Genomic DNA, 22,978 nt, shown 5'->3' with positions numbered 1-22,978 from the left:
TAGGGCCGAAATAGTTTTTTTTGCACTCTTAATACATTGTCCCGTTTTCTCTGTGAGACAGGACTAGGTCTTCTTCTAAGGCTATAGACCCAAGCCATTGTCAATGGTAAAGGTCTATTCCTTGGATTTTTCTTGTTCAGATACTCTGATTTTTATCAGACCTAGAGACCTATCAAGGATCCCATCCCGATCTTGGTATTGATGGGTTGGGGATCTCACAATGCCTTAGACTCATGGAAGCACTATTTATTTGTTGGGACTCCTTTCATTCTACGAACGGATCACCAAAGTCTTAAGTACTTCATGACGCAGACCAAGCTCTCCGACCAACAAATGAGGTGGAAAAATTTTCTTTCGCAATTTCATTTTCATATTGCGCACATTGTTGGGACAAGCATAATAAAGTAGCCGATGCACTCTCAAGACGGCCAAGAGTGGATGTGGTTTCCATAGCAACTCACAATGATCTATCTTCTATGATAGATGAGTATGCTATTGATCCCGATTTAGAGATGTGATTTCAGCCCTTGCATTAGGGAAGAAAGGGGAACCATTTACCTTACAAGATGGTTATCTTCTCTATGGCAATAGACTATGTGTTACTAGCTCACTACATGAGAAAGTAATGTATGAGTCTCATGCTCCTCCTTGTGCAGGGCATAGAGAGATTTAGTCTACCCTAAAAGGGATTGAAACATGTTTCTATTGGCCTACCATGAAAGCAAACTTACAAGAGTATGTTTCTAATGTGTGGTATGCCAAAAGATGAAGTTTGATAGAGGGAAGGAACCTGGATTGCTTCAACCATTTCCAATCCCTAATTCACTATGGGAGAGTATATCCATGGATTTTATCTTTGGATTGCCTAAGTCTATCCATGGGAATACAGGAATATGGACGATAGTAGACAAGTCTAGTAAACAAGCTCATTTTGTACCTGTCAAAAAGACTATAAAAAAGACCATCAAATGGCAACCCTCTTCATATCACAAATCTTCAAGTACCATGGCTTGCCAATGTCCATAGTGTCGGATAGAGATCCTAGAATGACTAGTAATTTTTGGAAGCGTCTCTTTGAGAATCTAGGGACAAAGCTAAACTTCTCTTCGTCCTATCACCCGCAAATGGATGGCCAAAGTGAAATAGCTAGCGTAGCAATTCTTGATCTACTCAAAGCCTATGTAACGGAAGTTAATCAAAGGTCCGATGGGAGAAATACTTACCCTTAGTGGAGTATGCCTACAATAACACCGTACATACTTCCACGGGAAAAGCACCTTTTGAGGTAATTGAGGGAAGATCAAAAAGTCCCCTACTACTTTAGGTACACGGAGGATCCTTGCTGTGCAGATGAGTATAGCTGATACCTACAAGAATCTTTCCAAAAGATTAAGGATGCTATCTCTATCTCACAACAAAGGCAAAGAGTCTGCTGCTGCTAACAAGCATAGAAGAGCCCAAGCCTTTAAAGAAAATGATTGGGTCCTACTTAAACTTCTCAAGGCTCGATTAAGGCACACGACGGGTAAGAATCCTATGGGACACCAAAAGTACTATGCTAAACTAGCAAGAAGGTAATATGGTCCCTTCCAAATTCTTAGGCCAGTCAATGAGATGGCCTATCAACTCAAGTTGCCTAGCCATTGGCTCATACACAATGCTTTCCATGTGAGCCTACTAAAGACTTACAAAGGAGAGCCACCTCAAGAACCAACTATTAAAGAACCGCAGGAGATCCAGGACCAAGAAGAGGTGCCGCAGCCCAAGTCCATTCTCCGACATGAAGACAAGGTATTAAGAGGTAGTAAGATTATCCGACAATATCTTATTAAGTTTAAAAATTATCCTTTTGAAGATGCTAGATGGATGCAAGGCATACAATTAAAGGATAACCTAAATCTTGTCAATGCTTACAATGCTTCCCTAGAGTAATCAAATGTACAAATGTTTAAAATGAACAAAACTTTTTTCTTATAAGACTCTATTTTTCTTTATTGTGCACAAAAATGAAATAGTACACATGCTTAGATCAAGTTTGCGGAGACAACGTCTCCCAAACACCAAGTAGAGCTTGTCACTCTACTATGGAAGATTGATAGGACTAATGTGCAAACATGCTTGCGGCAGCCTCAGGCTATCAAGCACCAAATGGACTAGTCATCCATTTTGGAATGACATTGTAGGGTAACACAGGGATCCTCTACCCACTAGAAAAAGGACTAATGAATAGGATTTATCTTCTCTACCCCATATTTGAGGACGACTATGATTCAAGAGAGAGGTAATGTCATAGTAGCTAATATCTAATTATTCTAAATGATTTTCTTATGTTAAACTGATCATTTAATATGGGGAAGTGCCAGGGGAGAAAAAGCTAGAATATTGGTTAAGCTAGCAGACCGGCCATAGTAGGGATCCTCCGCATTTGCAAAAAAAGAGCAATGTCCAAAAATGGGCTTAAAAGACCCTAAGGTTCAACCCATTCAGACTTCCAAAATGCTAAGGTTCCAAAATTCAAAGGTTGTGTCTAATGGTCAAAAGCCTAGGAAAATTGGATGCTTACTGTGTGTACATAAAAGTCTTCATAATCCCTACATAGGAGGGGGCGGGCCCAATAAGTAGGGCATGTGAGAGAAATACACACACACACACACACACACACACACACACTCACAAAGCTCCTTTACACAAAGGGAATGAGGGACACATGTCAGCTCCCTAGTCCAAATGCCCACAAGGTGTACCCAAATCCTATCGGATGGCCATGGAGGTGGACCAATGAGAATTAGGCTAGAGTAAATCTAGTTTAATTAATTAAAAACACTTAATAAAAGAACCAATAATAATTAAGCTCTCTAGAAGACTATTGGACAGTCTCCCATGGGGTCCAATGAGCATTCAGTAGCCCAATGGCTTGCCTGATTCCTATTGGCCAGGAGACAAAGGGGTCCAATGAGAGTCTAGAAGACTATTGGACAGTCTCCCATGGGGTCCAATGAGCATTCAACAGCCCAATGGCTTGCCTGATTCCTATTGGCTAGGAGACAAAGGGGTCCAATGAGAGTTTAGTTGCATCAATTAATTACCTAAAGCGCTCACAAAAAGGGAAAGGGGGACACATGTCAGAAGGCTATCACACTTATGCTTCTTAATACTCATTGGCTAAGCCTAAAAAGGGCCAATAGGGTTGCAGCATGAGCAAATAGCAAGAGGGGTCGACCAAGAGAGAGAGGGGGCTGATTTCCTCAAGGTATTATCCACACACACTCACACAAACTCATGTGTGAAGCAAGAAGACTCTCTCTCTCCTTCTCAATCTTTAATGGAAAGCTTATCACCTACTCCAAGCTTGTGAGAAGGGAGGCCTACACCAACAACTCTTGGCTTTGTGATGCAAATTCAACCAAGAGCCAAGCTTCAATGTATGCCCATCTCCTCTACTACCATGCTAATTACTAAGCTAAGCTATGCTAATATGAGTGATTATGTGAGGAGATGTACATCTTTCTCCTAAGACTACTCCTTCTTCCTCTCAATCTACTCTCATACCTTGCTACCTCTCACCATCTTCGAAGGTGTGTGAGGTCTTGGGTCTGAGACAGTGAGGGAATTGATGTCATGTTTTATAATTTTTTTTCTTAGTGCTTGAAGCTTCCATCTTCATGGCACTAGCTAGTATTGAAGGAGCACAAAGAATTTTATTGTAAAATGTATCTCTTGATGGGAGAAACCTATAATACAAAGCCTTTTGGAGGGGGGACCGGCTCCATGTAAATATGTTCCTCAACTATTGTCAATAGCTTAATTTCTCTCTCTTTTGAAGTATTGTTCATGCTATCTAATTAGGTGTTATGCTTTTTGTTGCTCTCTCCACCCAAGCACTCTTATTATGCTCATTAGAAATCTATTCTAATGAACCACTATGTTCATGCTAATTTCTGCTACACACAAGTTACTAGGCCATTAAATGTTATAGCTTACTTCTTTAGTGGGATAATAACCATCATGCACTGATGCAAGTTGAAATTAAGAGTTCTCAAATTGAAGTCACACAAAAGGACTCCAAAGTTCATGATAACATAAAGGAGAGGAAGAGACAAACTATAGAGAATGAAGTCGAGCTAGCACATATTCATAGCATGGAGTTATTAAGGGAAAGATAAGAAGTGTCCCATAATCTTGAGAATGTTTGTGTGATGAGAGTGTATTGAAATTTTAAAAGCATTTACTGGCCATTTGTTAAAAGATAGAGAAGGAAAGAGCTTGGTCTCTTGGAAATACACACACACACACACACACACACACACACACACACACACACATATACAACCAAGGGAGCACACAATGGAGATGGAGACACAAGGCTACTACTTCTACTTTCCTACTCAACATGGATAAGGTCCACAAAAAATAAGTTGAAAATAGAACTCGATTTTGTGCCAACTATATACTAGTAAGGTTGTCATAATATAGATGACAGTCAATCTTAAACTAGTAATATCAACTCTCTAAGCAACATCTCTAGCCATGCTACTTGACATACTACCACTCCAACACCCGTATACTCAGCCTTTGTACTCTAGAAATCAATCATGGGTTGTTTCTTGCTACTTTATGTGATAGCAATAGTAATCCCACATTGTCAATCAAATAGACTACTAGCCCAATCTACATATGTGTACTCATAGATTTGTACCTTCATATCATTCTCATAAAATAATTCATAAACCAAGGTATGTTACCATATACATGTGGTAGTGATGTGTGTGAAACACACTAGGACCGTTGGGGCATTTTTCCCTCTTTAGGAGGTTTTTCCCCCCGTGCATTGTATATACGCCCATCACTCTAGGGCTATCTATCTTTCTATTTCACACTAAGTATTGTGTGCCTTGAGCTTCCTTCATCTTCTCCAAGCTGTGTGCGTTTCTCTACAACCGTAATTCCAACAATTGGTATCAGAGCAGGTTGCGTCCTCGGGGCTCTGATTTCAATGAGTTTGGTGAGCATTCACAGGTCAACAAATATCTCATAGAGCTCAGTCTGCTCAGATTTTTGATTCAGACTCATTTCAGCCTCCATTTCCACTATAGGCAGGTCTGCACAGTCAATTTCGTCATCTTGTGCAATTTTTTGGTCACATTGTCTTTTTTTGCATAACAGGTTCTTTACAGTCTTCCATGGTTTTTTCTATATAGCACGTGTTGTTCCCGCTCCATTTCTCCTTTTTTTGGACAATTTTCACATCAGGTGGAGCATTTACCATGGCTGACAACAACACAGATGTGTTCAAGATTTTTGTTGCTGAGGACAGGTTGGATGGGGACAATTACCCTATGTGGGCTTATATGATGCAACACGTTCTTGTGTCAAAGGGCGTTTGGAATATTTTGCAAGGCATTGATGTACGTCCTAGTTCTGAGGATGTAGGCGAGGATGTTGCAAGTCTTGCTGCAAGGATTACTACTATTAGAGTTGTTTTGCCTACGGTAGAACAAGCTCATTGGGATGTAAAGGATGGGTAGGATCATGCATTGATTGTGCTTTCTGTGAAGTGCACCATTGTTCCTCACATTCGTTCATCAAAATCTGCAAAACAGGCTTGGGATATTCTAGCAGGTCTTTATGCAAGCCGCAATGAGGCTAAAATTGCTTTACTACGTAAAGAGCTGGAGTCAAAGATTAGGCATGAGGAAGATGATATGGACACTTTCCTTGCTGGTGTCAAGGATATCAATGAGCAACTTATTTTTTCAAGTGCAGTCATTTTAGACAGTTCCCTTGTGCAGACTGTACTTGATGCCTTACCAGATTCTTACCAGACTTTTGCTAGTACTTGGAGACTTATGACCCAAGGAGATCTTGAAGTTGTCAAGTTTGATGCATTATGCACATTGCTCTTGCAAGAGTCACTTTCCAAAAGAAACAGGACTAGATAGGGTGCAGTTGGACATGCTTTTATTGCTTCTCAACGAAAGGGTGGTAACAACAATGTAGCCACTTTTTATGATTTTGCTGCAAGTGGCAAAACTTCTGTTCCCAATGCTTCTGCTGGCAGCACTTTGTCTAGAAATTCTGGTGATAGGGGCAAAAAGAAGATGCATTGCCATTATTGCAAAGCTAATGATCACTTGATCAAGAAGTGTCCTAAGTTAAAGGCAAAAGAGGCTAAGAAGAAAGAGTATGGTTCCACTGCAAATGCTGGTTCCACTAGAAATGCAGCCATTGTTGAGTCTTCTGTGAAAAGAGACTGTGATGCTGATGTTGATGTAGAATGGGATTTTAGTGTAGAGTGCACTAACAATCTTGTTGTCCATGATGCATGCATGTCAGTTTGCTGCAGATCCACATGTGTGGTATTTTGACAGTGGTGCTACAAAGCACATTACCTCACATTGTGAATTGTTCACCTCTCTCGAGTCTGTCCCTCATGGGAATTCAGCCACTTGTCCCAACAATTCCTCATATCCGGTTCAGGGAGTTGGAAAGATTGTGCTTACTGCTAAAAATGGTAGTTCTTTCACACTTGTTGATGCACTTTATGTCCCTGGGATCAAGAAGAATCTCTTGTCTGTATCCACACTTGCTAGACTTGGACTTGTAGTCAAATTTGTGGATGACAGATGTACAGTTCATGATCTCAGTTTTGGTGATGAAATTGTTGCATCTGGCACTTTGTACCATGGGCTGTATACGCTCACTTTGTATGAAAAGTGTGGAAAAAATTTTGCATGTGCAGTTGCAGATTCAAGGGCTATTTCAGATGCAAAACTCATCTGAATTTTGCCAGTTTACTGCATTTGTAGAAATTTGATATGGTTGCTTCTTTGCCGCCTCTTGAAGCACCTGTCAAACATGTTTGTGAAGGCTGTATTCTGGGTAAAATGCAGCATTCTAAGTTTCCAAAGTATGGTTCAGTTAGGGCCACATGCAGGTTGTAGCTTGTTCATAGTGATGTTTGTGGGCCCATGCAAATTCCATCCTTGGGAAATTACCTGTACTTCGTGACTTTAACTGATGATTACTCCAAGCATGCATGGGTATTTCCTATTAAAGAAAAGTCCAAAGTTTTTATGTGCTTCAAACAATTTCTAGCTATGGCTGAAAATGTATCAAAATGTACTATGGGCACCCTCCATTCCGGTCGAGACGGGGAGTATATGTATCATGAATTTAATGCATTGCTGGTTAGTCGTGGGATAAAACACCAATGTGCAGTGCCTTATACACCTCAGCAAAATGGTGTTGCTGAGAGGAAAACCAGGTCACTTACAGAAATGGCACGATGCATGGTCAAAAGTCAAGCTTTACCGCATTCTTTTTGGCTTGAGGCCATCATGTGTGCCACTTATGTACTTAGAAGGTGTCCTACAAAAGGGTTGCAGTTTATGACTCCATATGAAGCATGGCATGATAAAAAGCCTTCTATTGAGCACATGCATGTTTTTGGCTATTTGGCATATGCGTTGGTGCCACAAACACAACGCAAAAAATTGGATGATAAGGCTGTGAAATGTATTTTTGTTGGTTATAGTGCTGAAAGCAAAGGTTGTATACAGGTTGTATCATCCGCAAACAAAGCGTATTCTGGTTTCACGGGATGTAGTGTTTGTGGAAGATTCAACTCAACCCTTGCTATCATGTACTAGAGACAGTAATGTAAGCTCACAGGACATTTATAACACGTTGTTGCCTCTTTTCAGTGGTGGAAGTTTGAATGTAAATTCCAATGAGGCAAATGTACAGCCTATGGGGGTTTCCAAAAATGTTACAGATCAGCTTATTACTGATATAGATGTACATGATGTACTTGATGAGGAAAGGGCTGAAAATGAGCAGGCTTTGTCAAGATATATGAGAGGAGAGTCAATGTGTACTCAAATGTATAAGAGATACAATGGAATAATGAAAAAAATAACTTTTTTCATTAGAAAAATACCTTGGAATGTTGGTACTCTTAGGTACCAAACCTGGTACTAAAAACCACCAAACTTGATACTATATCAAATTCTTAATAGTACCAATTATAGAGAGCTAATAGTATCAAACATAGAATTTGGTACTCTCAAAGTATCAAAGCACTACTATGAACCACCTAGATACACAATACTAGTAGTGAAAGAGAGACTAAAGATCTGATCTTCAAACCCAATGCTAAGGCTATAGACCTAAGTACAAGGAGTTTTTTTCTTATCTACAACACTCTATACAAGATGTTTGAGTGCCTCAGAGTGTCTCTTCACTCTCTTCAACTCATATATTGGTACATATTTATATACATCTATCTCTTCATCTTGAGCATAACTCATGGATTCCTTTAGTAAGTAGTTTCTTCATGATGTAGGAAACTTTCTTTCTCTACACTGTGTCAAAAACTCATGGGTGTATCTCTTGGTAGATAGCTCCCAGGTTGGTATGTTGGCTCTTCTCTGTAGTCTGTAGTCACTTGATTGCACGTGTTCTTGGCTGAATATCTCAATCATTAGATCCAATCTTGGCTAGCTAACACAGAGAGTTCCCTAACAAATAATTTTCGCTCATGCTACACATTATAGACACATACTACTAGTAGCCCACATGGTGGTGCATATTCTTTTCACCATTTATTTTTACCTTCCATTTTGAGCTTACATAAGAACATTATGCTAAACTTGTATTCTCTCCCTGATTCGAATCAATCAAGCAAGGTTCATTTCATTGTATTGAGTATACTATCTTTAACCTACTTCTCTATCGCTATGATGCTCACACAATGATGAATTCCACATTGATATATCCACCATAGCACTTATAGAAGAAGAGCCCCTTTCCTAGAGCATTAGTGAATATGTCAACTACATTCTCCTTTGTGTTGCAATGGTGTAATTTTATGTCTCCACTTTGCACCTTCTCCCTTATGAAGTGATTTTTGACTTCAATATGCTTGTTCTTTTTGTACATGACTATTCTTTGCCAAAGATTTTGTTGAAGTGTTGTCATACAATGTCGATGTAGGTTCTCCACTTCCATAGAATTCTAATTCCTGCTAACATCTTCTCAACCAAATAGCCTCACAAGTTGATGTTGTAAGAGATTTATATTCAGCATGGGCTGATGTTGTAAGGGAGTATGGGCTAATTTACACACATCAGCATGAATCAAAGTCTTTCTCCTTGGAAACTTTCTTCTTCTAGACAATTTACCTAAGCAACATGCTTTATACACTTCTACAATCCCTTCAAGGGCAAGAGTGCCCAAAACCATGCCTTGACTCTTACCATACTCGTGCTATTAAAACTTACATGTCCATACCTTTTGTGCCATAAGTTTGTGGCTATGAGAGTGGTTGATTGTCCATCATCACAACATGAAAATGGTGAGTGTGTTTGAACTTGAAGAGCTTCATGTTCTTCTTCCCTTTAGCAATCACTTTGTAGTGATTATTTTGGATCTCTAACTAGGCATGCCTTCAAACTCCACCTTGAGAACACTCTCTATCGTAGCTCCAATTGCAAGTAGGTTCTTGGTAAGTGAATGTACCAAGAGAACATTGCCAATATTTTTCTTTATTCCTATGCCTATTTGAATGGGTATGTATTCTTTTTGTGCAATAGGATTATGAGTGATATCTAATGTGAATATTATGACATTGTGGATAAACATCTAGTACTCAGCACACAATGTTATGTGGGAGCTTGTCCCACTATCAATCCACCATGGTTCTTCTTCACTATGAGCTACCATTTCTTTCAAGGCATTAGGGCCAATTTGGAGGAAATAAGGGCTATTTAGGGTTTCTCTATTATTGATCTAAGGGTCAATGAGGAGCCACATTTCCAAAAGTATGGCACTTTTGTACACGTGTCAAGATCTCCTTCACTTGCTTTTGGAATACTTTGCACTATTTTAGCCATAACTTGTGAAAATGAGCTCCAAATTTAGTGCTCAAATGATCCATGGGTGGCTCTTGATGAGCTCTATCCAATGAGTACCCATGTTGAATAGTTTTGGTAAGATCTTCATGGTCTTTTTTAGGTTGCCCCTTTTTAGATGCTTACACAGTCCTTTTTTCATCCAAATTGGCCCTAATGGATAGAAATTTCATTGTGGATTAATATCTAGTTTAGAGAAATAACTAGCATATGATGTTATATGGGAGCTTGTCTCACCATCAATCCACCATGGTTCTTCTTCACTATGAGCTGCCATCTCTTCCATGCATGTAATCCACTAATTTTTCCTCTAGCCAACTTTGTTGATCTTGCAATCCTTAGTTAGATTCCCATACCGTGAGCATTTGAGAAATTGTAAGGAGTAGAAGTTGCTTCATCTCTACCTCTTGAGGAACAAATTTTTCCACCACATTTGGGTAAGTTATCTCCATAAGTTTGTTGATCTTGAGAATTTTTTGGTTGATGTCTTTTTCTTACTCCTTGTGGGTTGCCTCTTCCTCTTCCTCTTGTTGTAAAGAGGGCTCTATCATCATCGTTTGGAGGTGCTTCTGTCCCTCCAACATGAGTAGTTCTCATAGCTAGCCGCTTGTGATTGGTCTTCGTCCCTTAGAATTTTCTTCGTCTTATCAAGAGATGGATTTTTCCTCAAGATAATGAGGCCTCAATTCCATCTCTCAATCCATGAATGATAATTGTACAGAGCTCATTGTCTATCATTTATCACTGATAGCTATCATTTGTTGATGTAGTTCCTCCACCCTCTTGGCTTTAGCTTGTAGCATCCTCTCCTTGGTTTCTTTTGGTTATAAATTTCATATCTCAAAGACACTTTTCTTGAGGTGCTCTTCAACTCATATACAGTCTTCAATGGGTTCCAAGCCTTCTTGGGGCCCTTGACATTCATTACTTAGCTGAGAATATCATCTTTCACACTCAACTTCATCATGTGGATAGAAAACATGGCTTTCTTATTCCATTTCTCCACTCCTATATAAGTATTTCCTGCTTGATTTTGTCTCTTTATTGGAACCATCCCTCAACATTCTTGGAAGAAGAGTAGGGACTCCATCTTCACCTTCCAAGTTGTATAGTTGTTGCCATTGAGCTTCTCAAATCCATCCAAGTGTAGCTTATGGAGATTTGGTGTCATATTGAACTCCTTACAATCTGATGGGATGAATGGGAATTCTTGCATTCATGCAAACTCACTCAACCTCTCTCCACCTAGACACTACAAGTAGGCTCTAAGACCATGAAAAGAATGTAGAAGTGTTTACGGATCTTTGTGCCAAGATATTTAAGAGAAGAAGTACCAATATGTACTCAAATGTATAAGAGATACAATGGTATAATTAAAAGGAATAACACAATTCATAAGAATACTACATTAGATACAATGTTGGTACTTTCAGGTACCACCACTAGTACTACAAACCACCAAAATTGATAGTGTAACAAAATCTTAGCAATACGAATAATAGAGAGCTAATAGTATCAAATAGATAATTTGGCACTCTAGAAGTATCAAACAAAGTTTGATACTATAAGTACTAAAGCAACAACTGTGAACCAACCAAATGCACAATATTGGTATTGAGAGAGAGATTGATGAGGAGTGATCTCCAAACTCAATACTAAGAATATAGATTCAAGTACAAGGAGTGTGTTTCCTAGCTATAATACTCTACACAACATGTTCTAATTCCTCACAATGTCTCTCTTTTTACTCTTTTTACTCTCTTCAGCTATTGTAGTGGTTTTATTTTATATAGACATATGTCTTCACCTTGAGCATAACTCCTAGATCCCCTTGGTAGGTAGCTTCTCCATGATGTTGAGAATAGTTATTCTTTATAGTTAATCAGAATATCATGGTTGCATCTCTTGGTAAGTAGCTTCCAAGTTGGTATGTCAGCTCTTTTGTGTAGTGTGTAATCACATGACTACATATGTTCTTGGTTTAATATTCCAGCTTAATATTTCATCTTGGTTGGCCCTTTTGTAGGGTTATTGTAAATAATATGTAGAGAATTTTCTTTTTGTGCTTCTCCACAAGATCATGGTTGTAAGTGGTTGAATAACCCCTACAAATTTGCCTACTAGACCATCTAAAATTTCACCCAACTTTTAGATACCTTTGGTACTTTACCACCCGGTTGCTTGGTAGTTATTGTAGACTCTTCCGATGCCTAGAGCTAATGATGGAAAATGATTTTGAACATCCAAAGTGATACCAAAAATCATGTCAAATCTTCATGCCATCACGTATCCATGTCATCAAGGAATTACTGTGACGGAACGTTAAAAGAAACCATTATTTTAAATGTTAAAACAATGTGATAGTAATTAGAAAATAAATGAATCATGTGTGAGTGCGGGAGGGTAAGTGGGGATTGACTAAGGTTGTCAATCAAGGATGGGTGGACCTGATTAGTCAGGTAACTATCCATCCCTACGCACCAAAATGTTTAGGAAACTTCTTCACTTGGAAGAGGAGTCCACCAGCGGCTGTGCCCTCATATCTATTAGGGGGGAAAAAGCATTGGTCGAGGATATCTTAGCCCAATTTGTGGCAGTTATAGGGCCAAAATAGTTTTTAAGACTTTTAATACGTCCCGTTTTCGCTGCGAGACATGACTAGGTCTTCTTCTAAGGCTATAGACCCAAGCCATTGTCAATGGTAAAGGTCTATTCCTTGAATTTTTCTTGTTTAGAGGCTTTGATTTTTATCAGACCTAGAGACCTGTCAAGGATCCCATCCCAATCTTGGTATCGGTGGGCTGGGGAACTCACACTCATCAAGGGTCTTTTAGGTCTTTTGTCTATGATCTCAAAAGGTGCTTTTCTTGTAGTAGTATGGATAGTATTATTGTACGCATACTCTATAAGGGGTAAGTACTTCTCCTATTGTGATAGTTGATCTACTTCTGTAACATAAGTCTTTAGTATATTGAGTATTGTAAGATTGGCTGTATCACTTTGGCCATCCGTTTGTGGGTGGTAGGCCGAAGAGAAATTCAATCTTGTACCTAGACTTTTGAAGAGACCTTTTCAGAAATTATTGGTCATTCTAGGATCTCTATCTGACACAATGGATGTTGGTAATCCATGGTGTTTGAAAATCAGAGAGATGAAGATGGTTGCCATTTGGTGTGCCTTAATAGTCTTTTTGACAGGAATAAAGTGTGCTTGTTTGCTAAACCTATCGACTATTGTCCATATTCCCGTATTCCCATGGATAGACTTGGATAATCCAGAGATAAAATCCATGGATATACTCTCTCATAGTCAATTAGGAATTGGCAATGGCTGGAGTAATCCAGGTTTCTTCCCTCTATCATACTTAGTCTTTTGGCATACCACATATTTTGAAACATACTCTTGTATGTCCACTTTCATGGTAGGCCAATACAAGTATGCCTCTACTCCTCAAAGAGTAGGTTGAATGCCTCTATGCCCCGCGTAGGGAGGATCATGGGATTCGTACATGACTTTCTCACGAAGGGAGTGGGTAACACATAGCCTATTGCGATGGAGAAGATAACCATCCCCTGCAAGGTGAATGGTTCCTCTTTCTTCCCCAAAGCAAGGGCTGGCATTACATCTTTGAAGTCAGGGTCAATAGCATACTCATCTGTCATGGAAGATAGATTATTGTGAGTTGCTATAGACACCACATTGACTTTTGGTCGTCGTGAAAGTGCATCGACCACTTGATTGTGCTTACCAGCAATCTAAGCAATACAGAATTAAATTGTGAAAGAAAATTTTCCCACCTCATTTGTTTGCCGGAAAGCTTTGTTTGCGTCATGAAGTACTTGAGACTTTGATGGTCTATTTCTAAATTGAATGGAGTCCCCAATAAATAGTGCTTCCATGTGTCTAGGGCATGTATAACAGCTAAAAGCTCTTTCTCATAAATGCTCAAGACCTGTTCATCCGTATTGAGCCTTCCGCTCTCATATGCTATGGCATGCCCTTCTTGAAGCAAGAATGCTCCAAGGCATTCACCACAAGCATCACATCGGACCTCAAAAGGCTTTGAGAGATTCGAAAGCATGAGGACTGGTTCAGAGGCAAGCTTCTCTTTGAGCTTGTCAAAAGATTTTTGCTCCTTAGTAGTCCATGAATACTTAACGTTATTCTTTGTTAAGTCATGTAATGGTCCTGCTATTTGAGAAAATGTTTCTATGAAGCATCTATAGTATTGCACACATACCAATAAATCTTCTTAGCTCATGTAGATTCCTTGGATTAGGCCATGTTTTTATTACCTCTAACTTTGATGGATCCATACGGATACCATCTTGAGAGATAATATGACCTAAGTATTGAATCTCTTGAAGGAAATTTTTGTTTTTCTTTTGGTTCTCCCTCAATGCTTGAAAAATCACTTGGAGATGTTTCTTGTGTTCCTCCAAGGACTTGGAGTAGATGATGATATCATCAAAGAACACTCCAGTGAACTTGCGGTAGGGTCTAAATATTTTCTCCATCAAATGATTGAATGTGGCAGGTGCATTGGTCAAGCCAAAAGTCATGACTCGATATTCATAAAGACCAAACATAGTACAAAATGCTATCTTTAGGATATCTTCCTCCACTATCCTTATTTGATGATAGCCACTTTTAAGGTCAATCCTACTGAAGTAGGTAGATCCTTGTAGCTTATCAAACAGATCTTCTACCCGAGGTACGAGAAATCTGCTTTTGATAGTGATATGGTTTAGTGCACGATAGTCCACACACATCTGGTATGTACCATCTTTCTTTTGCACTAAACGGACTGGAGAACAAAAGGGAGAGGAGCTAGGCCTCACCATCCTTTTGTCTACCAATTCTTGTACTTGCCTCATCATCTTCTCTTGTTGAGCTTGGGAAACTTGATAAGGAGGCTTGTTAGGCGGTGAGCTTCCTGATAGGAGCTCAATTCGATGGTCATCATCCCCTAGTTTTGGAGGTAAGTCCATAGGGATATCATCGATGAACACATCTTGGAATCCTTTTAAAAAGTCAAACAAGTCTAACTCTTCTTGATTCCTACCATTTTCATTTGATAAACCATTAGCATCATTAGTGGATTCTTGGACAAAAATCATGTACGAAGAAATTGAGCTTTTCATTGACTTATCAAAAGGTGGTGAATTTATAAGTGGTATAGTACGACCAGACTCATTAGCATCTATATACATGTTACTTCCCTTGTAGGTGAAGTAGATTCTCTTTTCAGGGAACTTCATGTTGGTAGCCATGCGAGCAAACCATGGCACCCCTAGGATAGCATCTTCATGTTCGAGAGGAGAGATGAATAAGTCTTCTTTGTCGACATAGCTTTGGACATGAAGCCTCAACTTCCCAATCAAGGGAGTAACGGAGGCTTATTTTCCCTTGAAAGTGGCATTGGCAGTTATAGCATCTCCCATCTCAAAAGCTTGAATGCCCAACTTGGCAGCCAACTCCATTGATATGAGGCTGTGAGTAGAGCCAGGGTCAAACAAGATGAAGGCATCATGCTCCCTTACCTTTCCTTAAGCATAGGAGAGAGGTGATCATTTGCAATGAGAATCCTCTTTTGGAGCTTCGATGGTGGAATCCCTAGGAGTCTCATTGCGAGCATTTTTCTTGGGGCAAGAATGATAGCCATGTCCTTGCTCCCCACACTTACAAAACCTATATTCCTTGCAAAAATTTTCAAGCTCTTCAGGAGAGAGTTTATTTTTACCTTTGTTAACTCCTTTCTCCTTGGACCGACTGTTGTTGTTGTTGTTGGAATGGCCTTGGGAAGAATTTTGGGCGTTCATTTTTCCCTTTGCATCACTTTTGTCTTCATTTTCCATGGGTTTGACATTCCGTCTAGCCCCTTGTTTGAAATTGATGTGCAAAGCAACCATGGTATGGTGATAGAACTAGGCTGTTGAGAGTTGACATACTCGGCCATCTCTTCAGGTAATCCTGCATAGAATTGTTGCTTGCTCGGCGAAGTCTATCTTTTGAAAGACCTTGCATTGGCTGGGCTAGAGACTGTGGGCTTACTTTAGCTTTTCCTTTTTCAATAGCCAAGAATCTTTGAATTGTTCTAGGCTTGACCTCTGTTGCCACTTGATAGCTTCTCTTGATGACCATTGTTGAAGATTCAGGCTCGTTTTCAAAGACTTGTGCCCATGGCTTGGACAAAATCAAGTGTGTTTCCATTTGTCGAGAATCTACCACCAAGAATTTTTCTTTGACATTCTGTGAGAGTAGTTGGAGAGTAGCTTCTGCAGTCCCCATACTTATAACATCTACTTCAGGTGAGAGATTTACCTTTATCTGAATATCATAAAGCTTTGGCTTACCTAGAAGTAACCACATGCCATATGAAATGACATTAGTCATGGAATTTGTATCAATTTTTTCCATAAAATTCATCTTGACTCCGTCTTGTGCACTTAGCAAAAAGTTGATCTTCTTTGGTACTAGATTGCCTATGTTCTCTTGAGTGACTTGAGCAATCTTTGGCCTAGACTCCTTTTCGTCTGAGGTTCTAGTGGTAAGAGATGCATCATGTAGTGGTGATTTTCATCTAGCACTTTGGATAGCTGTCATACCTCCCTCCGTTGTAGCAAGTGTAGCAATACCACCCAATGATATTGTAGACATCATTGAGGTATTCACTTCTTGCCTATCTCACCCTTCATTATATGAATCACAAGCAGGATCACCCATAGAGTCTTTTATCTTGACTTTGAGTTCATCATACTCAGATTCTTCATCTGTCTCACACATAACCCTTAGCATGTAGTAGGGGACTATGTCATACCCATTCTCATCGCAAAATTTTGTTGGTGTGGTCTCATTAACACAGACGTCCAAAGTAGCCAATATCTTAGTCCACTCTAGCGGTTCTAACGCCTCTTCCGGAAAAGGTTCTCTTATGTAAGCATCATCTTCTAAGACCCTCTCTAAGGCATTCTCATCTCTCCCAAAGTCACTACACTCCAATGCTCCGCACATCCAAATTTCTTTCTTTTCGCCCATCCATGGATGGACTGTATATCCACTTTGTGTTTGTTTGTAGAATCAAAATCGTCCACGGGCGTTCTAGTTACATCTTGGTAACTATGATTTCTCATATTTACACGTGTTGTGGTGGTTTCAGCATGTATCGAGTATAGATAATCATAACCCCAATCTTGTACCATCTTGAGTTGTTTCATGAATGGTCTTGCAAGGATGATTTCATAGTTATTTTTCTTGCCAAAGTTAACTATGGCAAAACTATGCGCATACTCTATACCACAAGAAGACACCACTATCGCTTCTAGCAATCCCATGGGTCTTTCCACATGCCCATCAGCTAGCTGTAATTTTATTCTGGTTGTTCTAAAGGCGGGCCTACCCCATTTCTCCCATATTCGTTTTGTTGCTATGGCAATTCCTACTCCGCTCTCAAGTATAGCTTTCGTTTCAATCCCATTGTACTTGACAGGCAAAGTGGCATTACCATCTTCTCCTTCACAGTACTCTCCTACTTTGTTCAGAGGTACTGGTCTTACATTTGATCTAGGCTTCTCGATCTCATCTAGCTCTTTTTCCAGGAACCTTAACGGGATTTTGATCCCAATTTTTTCCAAGCACTTTCCTATATCCGTCCACATACTTGGACTGATTTTCAAAAGTTCTGCCAACGTAATTGTGCACTTCACTGGCGTCGTGGATAGCAAGTCGGTCAAAATTTTTGTGTCCAATTCTTTTGTCCCTCCTAGCCTCTATGATGGAACTCTCACAATCTCAGACTTTGCCTCAAAATCTCCCATGTACTGTGGCAAAGTTCTTAACGATGCAGGTCTACTGTCTTCGGAGGCTATCGATCCTACGTCACCATGATATGACCTCACATCAACACTCATTTGTGGTCTATCTAATGTGATTTCAGGAAATGGTGCTGGTCCAGCATCCTCTTCTCCTTTTTGGGCATCTCGGACAGCCTTCCATAACTCCTCTGGCCACCACTGCTCCTCAACTATAGGAACATAAGGTGGGAAATCCTTCATTGATTCATCTGTTGTATTTTGGACTACCCTCGAGTCTTGCGACCTGGGCAGTGGTTCTTCCCTATGATCTACCTCTTCTCTAGGCAATTCGTCTACTTTAATGCTCTCATCTTTGTGCACAGGGGTGACTTTCCTATCCTTCAATTCTGGTGGAGGTGGTTCTAGCAATGCTTGAGCAGTTTTAATGAGCTGCTTACACATTTCTAGCCTTTGCTTCTCTAGTTCGGGATAAGGATGGGTCATCCATCTTTGTTCTAAGGTCTGTCTATTTGCCAATCTAGCCTCATAAGCCTGTAAAATCGCGTCTAAAGGCTCATTCACTTTGTCCACTAGGACAGATCCTCCTGAACTGGCACTCTTGGGTGCTTTAGTTGGTTTAAGGGTTTCAGCTTCCCTTTGTTGTTTCTGTTGCTCTTGAGTTGTTTCCAACTCAGCTATAACAACCTTTTCTTCTCCTTTCTCCCTTTCTAGTCTCGCTTTCATTCTAGTCCTTCTTGCTCGTCCAAAGTTTCTATGGATTTTGGAACTCTTACTAGTCTCTCCATCTATAAGCTTCTGCTCTTGCACTTTTGCTTGTGCTCTTGTGACAACGTTTACTAGAGCAACTTGATTACTTTCATCTTCTTGTTGTTTAAGCATCTGTTCTTTTGCAATTGTTTCTTGCTCTGTTGTTGTTGTCGTCTCTCCTTTTGTTGCGGCTCGTTCTTTCTCTGATTTGCTAGTAGAAGGAAAGGTAACATGTGGTTGCATTTTACCTTTCTTTCTTGGATTCTTAGGACAATCTAAAATCATATGTGTGATTGCACACTCATTATAATATACATTTATCATGATATCATGGTGTGGAAAATCCTTAATCAAGTGGTCACTACTACCACATCTGTCACATGGACGTATTGGTTGTTGTGGCAATACTTGATATTGACCTTGAAGTGACCTCTGATCTACCACATTTCTTTCTATTTGAAGCTCATGACTCACATATGCATTTCTAGCAGCTATGGGTCTTTCACTTAAGAACACTTGTTCCGCTACAGGATGATATCTAGGCGGTTGAGACATAACATGCTCAAACCCTGGTGGAGTCTTAGGTCTATAGTTATGAAAATGTTGCGTCGGATGGTCCCCTCCACATGTCATGCACCTACGTTGTTGAGGAACTCTATAGGTTGGTACTCTGTTAGAGTGGTTGATGCGTTGCATCACATTCTCTATGATTTGCTCCTCAACATTTACTTGGTTTTGTCCTAGATTCCCTCTTTGATCCTCAAGATCAGCGGTTTTCTTTTCCTCGCTCGCATCATTCATCTTCTTCTGATCCTCTTCATAGAAATTGAAATTGTCAACTAGGTCAACTGCCACTTTGGTCACCTCTTCCAAGGTTTGGTATCTTTTCATGTATAGGTCCTTTTGGATTTTCTCATTCCTAAGCCCTCTGATGAAGCATAGGATCTGACGTTCTGGCATGGGTAACTCTTTGGTAGGACATCTAGCAACATATTGCTTGAAACGCAGTATTGCATGTCGCAATGTTGCTTGAATCTTAGGAAGGGTGTTATGTTTTATGTCCCTCTTGGTGAATTCTTGAACAAATTCATCCAACATTTTCTCAATGGTTGTGAGCTCTCTCCGGTTCAATAGTTCAAACCATGCTTGTGCATTGTCCTCCAATGTAAGTCCAAAACCCTCATACTGCGTGTGGAAGTCCTCTACTCGTTCTGCTGGACTTGCTTGAAAGCCGAAACATGGGCGTATGGGTCTCCTATGCCATTTTACCCATTTTCTTAGCTGAGATGGTCTTATACTTTGGGGTGCAAAGTATGGAACCATACTCCTCTCTGGTATCGTTTCATCTCTCGCTATCGCTCTAGGAGGAAATCCAGGTGGTGGTCCCCTCTTTGGAATTCTCTTAGAGGTTCCTGTGTTTGGTGGATGTATCTGAGGTCCTTCATTGACCAAATATCCACTCATCTCTAATTTGGTTCGCGGATTTGTGCTTTCTACATCTCTATATTCTCGTCCATACTTGTCAACAAATAAAGATGTCCATTGTCGGTCGACCTCGTATGTATAGACATATAAAAGCTTGTATTCTGTCAGCTCATCTGGGTAAGGCTCTAAGAAACTGAAAGGTTGAATTGATTTCCATTAATATACCTATATAGTCCTTCACTTTCATGGTTATACATCCAAACTCTCTCCGCAAAATTGGTCTTTATGTACTGTAGGTTTGGAAAATCTATTCTAGGCGGGTGCTCATCTATCCCTGCAATCCATGTGCTTGTATAAGCTGAGTCTGAGTCTGATGTAGACATGACTTTTAGGCTTAACAGCTCTAGTTTGCTGTAGTAATACCTCTCTCAGTGTGTTCAAGTGTTTAGGTCATGGAAAATCCAAAACTATGTCCAAAACCGTGAGCGTTTTCTCACAATTCTCTCAAATTGTCGGTTTTAGACACCCCTGACTTCCGGATGCATTTTGAGGCCTTAAACAACGTTTTTTCAAAACTGGCCATTCTTGGAAATTTACTCTAAGATCTGTAGTGCTTCTCTAAAGCTACATTTTGATAAAAAAACTTTTGGAATCGGAGTCTAGATGTGAAAGTTATGACCAAAACAGTGAGATGTAATTTGGAAAGTTGCTCTATCTGATGTTTTTGCAAGTGGTCAGTTTGAGCCCAAAATTGGTGTGTGCACTCCTTAGGCAATGCTAAACCCAGTGGTGTACTTGGTTTCAAAAAACTCTCTCAAAAATTTTCCTCACTTGTCTATCGCGATAGGCTCACCAAGTACACCTTGCAGATGTCCAAATGCACTCAAACTTTGTGTACACGGTATAATGGGCCTTCTGAACCCAAATATGAAGTCAGATTTGAATTTTGATTCTTCTATAGTGAATTCTTGAGCCTATCACGATAGGTTCACCAGAGTGTTACTGGGATACAATTGTTCCACTGTTTTTACAGATTTGAGTTCCCCCTTCTCTTGAGATACTACTCACCAAGTTTTGACCAATTTGGAATACTTTCCCTTTGTAACTTGCATCAAACAACAGTTTCTTTTATGATCTTGTGAAGTAATCCACTTAGATGCACTTCCAATGCTCCAAATTTACTCAAATTTTAACCATAGGCTCACAACAACATGTAGAACAAGGCTCTAAGGTCAGTTTTCAAAAATTTCAATTTCTGGGAAAAAGCCTCAGTCTATCGCGATAGGCTTAGCAGATTCTCCAGTTTTGAAAATTTTATAGATTTCTCTTTACCACTGTGTTCCCTATGCTATGTACACCTTGCTCACCAATTTCCACTTGTTTTGGACTTTTTCTTAGGTCTCTAACTCCAACTCTAGAATTCTGAGTCTATCTGATCACTAGAAAATAGACTTAGGATGACTTCCCAATGTCCAAAATCAACCAAATTTTGTGTGTAACCTCCTGAGAGGCTAAACAAGCTATCCTCCAGAGGGTTTTGAAAATTTCAATTTCTTTGGCCCTGCTTTGAGTCTATCGCGATAGACTCAGCAAGTATCCCTTTTATAGGTCAAACTTGAACTTTGACTATATCACTGTGTTCCAATACCTCTCCTTAGACCTCCTACCAATTTTCAAGTGGTTTGGACTTTTACTTTGTCAGTTAGACCAGATCTGGTGTTTTCTACAAGCTGAATCCCCTCAACTGGTCTAACACCCACTTTTTGATGCCCAAATGACTTCAAAAATTTTATGTGTCCTTGATAGCACCTTTCCAAGCTATGACACAAAGGTTTTTGAAAAATTCAGTTTCTATCACTTGGTTATTTGTTTATCGCGATAGGCTCACCAAGTATGCGAAAATGACACTTTTTTCAAATTTTCTGTTCACAGATGTGTTCCCTGCCCTCTGTAGATCATGTATACCAAGTTTCATAAGGTTTGGAAATTTGGTCAAATCCCTTTACCCAATTTGTCTCTGAAGTCTGACTCAAAACACCATACTTGAGGTTTAGTGGTCAAGCAGGTGTCCAAGTACACTCAATTTTTGGGAGGAGCCTTGTATTGATGTGTTTTACCTGTGGTATGAGGGGTTTTGCCTGATTGTGAGTCTATCTCCAATTCACCAGTCTATCGCGATAGACTGAGCAAAGAGCCACTGGGAAGTGATTTTTTTCTCTGTTTTTGGACAGTTTGGTTTCCAATGCCCTTAGAAACCTATCCCCAAAGTTTCATTCAATGTGGACTTCTTTTCCTTTGGATTCAAGCATTTCACAGTTCACTTCCTTACACTCAGAAAAAGAAAATCCTCACTTAGATGCACAAGCACTGATGCAAATGCTTTGAAATTTCACATACAAGCTCTAGAGCATATGCAAAACAAGGTCTTGAGATCAAACTTTTTTCAAAATTGCAGATTTGGTTTCAGATTTTTTGTTTTTTGGGTTTTTTGGAGATTTTTTTTTTTGGATTGGACCAAATCTGTGTTTTCCCCCTACCTTAAGGTTTCCAATGCAAAAACAAGCACTCAAATCGGCTTTCAAACGACCATTTTAGAGCACTTTTACCATAATCGGCACAATTCCGCCTTTTGTGTTTTCAAGCACATTTTCATGTCAAAATTGCTCTAGATCAACATCAGATGTCCTACACTACCTAAACTCCTACTTTGGATGGTTGAATGGTTGTTTTGTTTTCTGGCAAGCAAACAGCCTCCTGCTTACCTTTTGCGTTTTTCTTTGCGTTTTTTCTCTTTCAAGTTCTTCACAACCATAAGTCACAACCAAACACACAAACCATAAAACCTAATCTAAACACACAACAAAATAATATAACCATACCTTAACCTCATGGTAGACCACCTCCGTGAGACGTAGGCTCCCTGGCTATCCCTCAGTCAAGAGATCCGCTCTTTGACTTCCCACTAAGAAGGAAAATGGTGACAACACTCTTGAAAAAATCTAGAGAAACGCTATACTATCAAACACGAGTGATGTGGTCTACGCTAGTTTAGGCACTTCGTCCCCGACAGCAGCGCCAATG

Source organism: Adiantum capillus-veneris, chromosome 6 (assembly GCF_014529385.1).
Source record: "Adiantum capillus-veneris isolate H3 chromosome 6, ASM1452938v2, whole genome shotgun sequence".
Taxonomy (NCBI): domain Eukaryota; kingdom Viridiplantae; phylum Streptophyta; class Polypodiopsida; order Polypodiales; family Pteridaceae; genus Adiantum; species Adiantum capillus-veneris.
The sequence above is the reverse complement of the archived record's forward strand: the minus strand, read 5'-3'. Positions refer to the sequence as shown.